The sequence below is a fragment of the Argiope bruennichi genome, chromosome 6, assembly GCF_947563725.1.
Source record: "Argiope bruennichi chromosome 6, qqArgBrue1.1, whole genome shotgun sequence".
Taxonomy (NCBI): Eukaryota; Metazoa; Arthropoda; class Arachnida; order Araneae; family Araneidae; genus Argiope; species Argiope bruennichi.
This window is the reverse complement of record NC_079156.1, coordinates 133,276,144-133,282,143: the sequence shown is the minus strand read 5'-3', so window position 1 is coordinate 133,282,143 and position 6,000 is coordinate 133,276,144.

Sequence of the window (6,000 nt, the reverse complement as noted above, 5' to 3'; positions counted from 1 at the left end):
AAATAAAAAGAAACATATATGGAATGGATAATGATTTGTTTTATTTTCATAATAGATATATGGATATAAATAGATCATATAATGTGATATGAATATCAATATCACATTATCTCTTCATTCAATGACATTTATACATTTCAAACAATTTTATATAATCTGTTTGTGAAATGCATCACAAGAACAAATTTGTTAACTGCAAAAACATTAATTACAAAGATAAGAAATAGCGATTAAAAAATAGACATTAATTAAGGAAAATGCAAGATTAATTTTTCACACTCACTAGATAACAAAACTGTTTTTAACAAAAAAAATAAATAAATAAATAAATAAAATAAAATAAATAAATAAACCGTTATTCACATACAAAAGCAATGACAACGTTTTTCCTCGTGCTCATCGAAAAACGATTCAACTGAAGCAGGAAAAGTGTTGAGCTACAACTCAAAATTTAAAAGACAGCACTTATCCCTGATGACCCTCTCACTCAAACGTGCCTACCTGTGAAAAGTACGATTTGGGATGGATTCGCCAATCCCATGCTTATTTATGCTGCTAATGCCACCGATTATGTTATGTGATTTTACAGGCTTGGTGCCTGTAAAATCACATAAAAATAAATTGGTATATGTAGTAAAATAAATTGGTGCTTTAGATAAAATAGAGAAGTTAAGCAGGTTTTCTTTTCACATGATGAAATAGTCTAGTCGCATGGAGTGTTAAAGCTGCCTAAGAAAAACACCGTTTTCTTTCGCTTTTTATATTAAAATAGAAAAACGATATCCCACCGGTAAAAAATTCAAACTTTGTTTATTCCATCTTGGGATTGATCTACAAGTTGCCATCTACAAAATGAGACAGCAAAAAATATTTCTTAAATAACGTTGCCATTCTAAAATAAACAAATAAATAAAATAAAATATTAATACATTTTCAACATCCTCCCACCTTTTGATTATAAATAATAATCAAAATATAATACTATTAGTTAAACACAGTTAAGAGATTCAATAAATGGCAACGTTTTACAAATTTTCAATTAATATTTAAATATAAAAATGAAAATTAATGTGAAAATGTCCAATCAAAAACAAAATAAATCACAAGTTCAGTCTCTCTGGCAATTTAATTCTTCTTCCGGCTCTACTAAATTTCATCTCGTTGCCAGAAGTACTGTCAGAAGTTTTGGTGATGTCATTTGACTTATTCAAATCATCTGGTGTCATCGAAGTGGAGAAGTCATCAGAGGATGTTAACTCTAATGGGTATATTCTTTGAATTGGTCGCAGGAAATTCTGCTGTGAAGTTTGCACTCGAACAAGTCGTACATGTCCATCTTTACCTGGTATGATTTCTGTGATACGACCTAAAGGCCAGACAAGTCTCTTTTTATTATCTGCTCCCACCATAACAATGTCACCAACAGTAACTGTACATTTTCTTGATTTTTTATTTCTCCGCTGTATGAGAGCACCCAAATACTCAGATCTGAAGCGATTTCTTAAGTCTTTAAGCACTGCTTGTCTGTATTTGAATCTATTGCTCACAGAATTTTGCTCTACAGCATCTATATCAGGAAGATTGCATTCATGCACATCTTGTATGAACATCGATGGAGAAATTGGTTTTATAGCTTCCTCTTCGCAAATGTAAGTTAGAGGTCTTGAGTTGATTACACGCTCGCAGTCTGCCAAAACCGTTATCATCTCCTCATAATTGAGACGTGCCTGTCCTAACACTTTCTTCAAAAGATCTTTTAAAATTCTAATTAATCTCTCCCACCATCCGCCCCACCAGGCAGCAGTTGGAGGATTAAACTTCCAGTCAATAGAGTTTATTGCTCCATATTTTTGGATGCGGTTCCAATCCAGTTGTTTTAAATAGTTGGCTGCTCCAACAAAATTGGAGCCATTATCGCAGTATATTGTTGTGCATCTTCCTCTGCGAGAAACAAATCTCCTAAAGGCCATTAAAAAAACATCAGTCGATGCAGCAGTAACAAGCTCGAAATGAACTGCTCTGTACACTGCACAAGTAAAAATCAGAACCCAGCTCTTCTTGTCTTTAAGGAATAAAGGTCCAGCCATATCAACGCCAGTTATCTGAAACACCGCAGCATCCTTTACTCTATTTTCTGGAAGGGGGGGACTTATAACTTCTATGTTCTTTGAGCTATATCTTTTACACGTAATGCAATTGGCCACCACATGTTTCACCGCTTTTCTTCCATTTAGGATCCAGTACTTTTCTCTAAGTGCATTCAATAGTATCTGGACTCCAGCATGACAGTTCTTAACGTGAGCATTATAGATTAACCGCTTTACCACTTCATGATTCGGAGGAAGAACAATAGGTTTAAGAAAATCTTCACTGTCCTTGCGATAAATAATTTTAGTTTTCAAACGGATGATGCCAAGATCGTCTTTAAATACTTGTAGGGTTTTTAATCTCTTTTCTTCTTCTGGGAGAAAAGACTCATTCTGTATCATAAATAAAACCTTCATTTCTGCTTCCTGAAATTCTGTAGCGGTTAATTCACCATGCTTCTTCTCAGTTATATTTTTGCAGTTGTTCATGAAGCGGAGGATCCATGCAACAAGACGAACTATTCTATCATAGTTCGAAAAATATCTGTAGTACCAGTTTGCAACACCACAGGCTTCATTATTTGATAATATAAAAGTCGTCTTAGACTTTTCCTTTCTAATCTCTTCTTCATTCCAATCATGGTTGGTGGAACCCATAATGTTTTGAAATTCAAAAGCATTTTTCATCCATTGTGGACCCTCCCACCATCTTAGGGAGACTAGATGTTTTGCCTTGCAGCCCCTGGAAGGTAAATCTGCCGGATTCTTATCACCAGGTATGTGTCTCCATGATGTAGGATTACTCAACTTCCTTATCTCTTGGACTCTGTTCCTAACGAAGACAGACCAATTTTCTTCTCGTAATATCCATGCAAGCACTGTTGTAGAATCACTCCAGTAATATATCGTAACATTTTTCCAACCAAGAGCTTCAACAACTGAATTCGCTAGCCTCGCTCCAATCACCGCCGCAAGAAGTTCCATTCTTGGGATAGTTGTGCCTCTTAAAGGAGCCACTCGAGATTTCGCTGCAAGTAGAAATAGCTCGATTCGACCATTATTTTCTATTCTAAGGAATGTAACAGCAGCATATGCATCTTTGCTTCCATCAACAAACGTATGAATAGTGCAGTTGCTTATATCTTTTGAAGATGCTTGAACACACCTAGGAATCTGTATGTCAGACAAATGCTTAAGTTCTTGAAACCACTGTAGAAATTCTTTACGAAGCTCACCAGTTACTTCTTCATCCCAACTTGTGCCTAATGTCCATGCCTTTTGTAGCATTATTTTCGGACAGAGCATCACTGGTGCAGTGAATCCAAAAGGATCAAATACTTTATGTACTGTAGATAATATACTCCTTTTAGTTACTTTTTCCACATTAATGCCATCCAGCCATTTCATGTTAATTTTCAAAGTGTCTAATTTCTTATTCCAAATAAGACCTAATACCTTCCTTTGAATTAGTTTCACAGTCGCCAGACCATTCCCATTCTCTAAGATCAAAACCACCTTTTGCCATCAAGGTTTTAGAATTGTCAATGAATCGATCTAATTGGTCTTTACTGTCGACACTAGTAACGACATTATCAATGTAGAAACTCTCCAAAAGTCTTTTTTTCAAAGATTTTTCAAATCCTTCACATTTTTGAATATGGTACTCAATTACTGAAGCTAAAAGAAAAGGGCTACATTTTACCCCAAAAACAACTCTTGTGTGACGAAAAACTCTCAATTTCTTTTCTTCTCTATTTTCCCACCACAAAAACCGAAGGAAGTCTCTATCCTCTTTACGAATACTAATTTGCAGAAAAGCTTTCCTGATGTCAGCTATAACGCCAAGCTGTCCCTCTCTGAATCGAAGAAGAATATTTGGAATAAGCTCAATGAGATTAGGACCACATTCCAAGCACTGATTCAAAGATGGATAATTTGCTAATCTCGCTGAAGCGTCAAACACCGGACGAATTGGAGTAGTGCTGCTGCTTAGTTTTATCACTGCACGGTGAGGTAAATAATTACCATAAGAGTTCATTTCGTTGGTAGGAACTTCCTCGATTATGTCTTCATCTAACCAATTTAGAAGAATATTTTCATATTTCTCATACATATTCATAGCTATAAGTTTTGAGGTAGTGTAGTCGAGCCTTTTCCTCGCCAAATCCAAGTTGTCGGGCAAAGGTGACTTATCATCAGACCATGGTAAACAAACCTCATATCGACCATCTTTATTAATTGTTACCGTTTCTAGAAAATGCTCCTTGGTCCGAAGATCAATCTCGTCCTTAGATTTTTTCTCAACAGGATCATTGATTCCGATTGAATCTAATTTCCATAAATTTGTGATTTCAGCTTCATTTACAAATAAGGACAGCACTGTTAAAGCCAGGTTTTCTTCCGAAGATTCTTCCTGTGGTACCTTACCCATTAAGGTCCATCCTAAGAAAGTTTCTACAGCGACAAGACCTGAAGATAAGACTTTTCTTTTGCCAGTTAACATCTTCCCCATAACGTCAGCTCCAATTAGAATATCAATGCCTTCACAAGTATCGCTAATATCAGTTAGATTAATCTGATTTTCCTCTAATTCTTTTATCCAGGGACCTTTAAAAACCGGTCTAATATTGTCACAAATGATAGATTGATCCAGAACTTCAAAATTACAGCCGAAATTTCCAATCAAATTTCTCAATTTTACTTTATAACAATTATGTTTAAATTCATTAGTGATAACGCCACCAAAAAGAGAATGTACCAATTTTTCACATCGAACGGGTGTATAATTCATTTCTTCAGCTACACTTTTCAAAATGTAAGATTTATGTGATGCAGAATCAAAAAGTAACCTCACAATTTTCTGTTTATTATCCGATACCAGTTTAGCTTTGAGAGTTTGAAGAAATATCTTAGGGCTGTGTTTATTAAAATTAGCCATATTAACATCTAGTGCGGGTTTATCTTCTTTTCCCTCTACAGACATCTTTTGCGAATCAAGCACATCACACATTATAGGAAAATGTTTTTTAGAACATATCAGGCATTTTAAAACTGCTCGGCATCTTTTAACTGCGTGAAATGGCGATAAACATGCAAAGCAGCATCGTTTTTCCTTGACTATTTTTTGTCTTTCCGATAGAGTCATTTTTTGAGCCGTAAAGCAATCTGAACTTGAATGCTTACCACCGCAAAAAACGCAAGATTTCTTTACATATTTATCTGCAGCAGTCGTTAACAAACCTATAGCTGTAGGTACTTTATTTCTCAAATTCTCCGAGCTATATTGTTTCTTTTTCAAAGGTCTGTATTCTTGGCCCTTTCCTAAACCGAAACCGGCTACAGCCAAACATATTCTTTCTTCTCCTTCAACTTCCGTTTTCAAAAATTGCATCAAATTATCCAATCTTCCTTTCGCGTCAGAGTTAATACTGGAAATATTACTACGATTCCAAGCCTTTAAAAATTCAGCTGGGAAACACGATTCAACCATAGGATACAAAATGGATGCACATTTATCTGTGGTTACACCTAATGTTTCTAATGCTCGTAAATATGATTCAAGCTTATCATACAAAGAAGTTAATGAAAATGTTTCTTTTGTTTGCACAGAAATAATTAATTTTAATAATTCTCTCACATATACTTCCACTAAAATATCTTCTCTACCAAAACGCGATTTTAAACCATCAATAGCCTTTTGATAGTTGGCGCCAGTTGGCGGAAAACTTTCAACAACCTCTCTAGCACGAGAACCAGAAATTGTTGCTTGAACTAGGTACTGAAATTTGTCTTCTGGTGCGATATCCTCATCTTTATGTATTTGCTCAAATTGACTCCAAAATGGGAGCCAATCTTTAATATCGTCGCCAAATTGTCTAAATTCTAATCTAGGCAGTGTAAACTTTCTCTTATA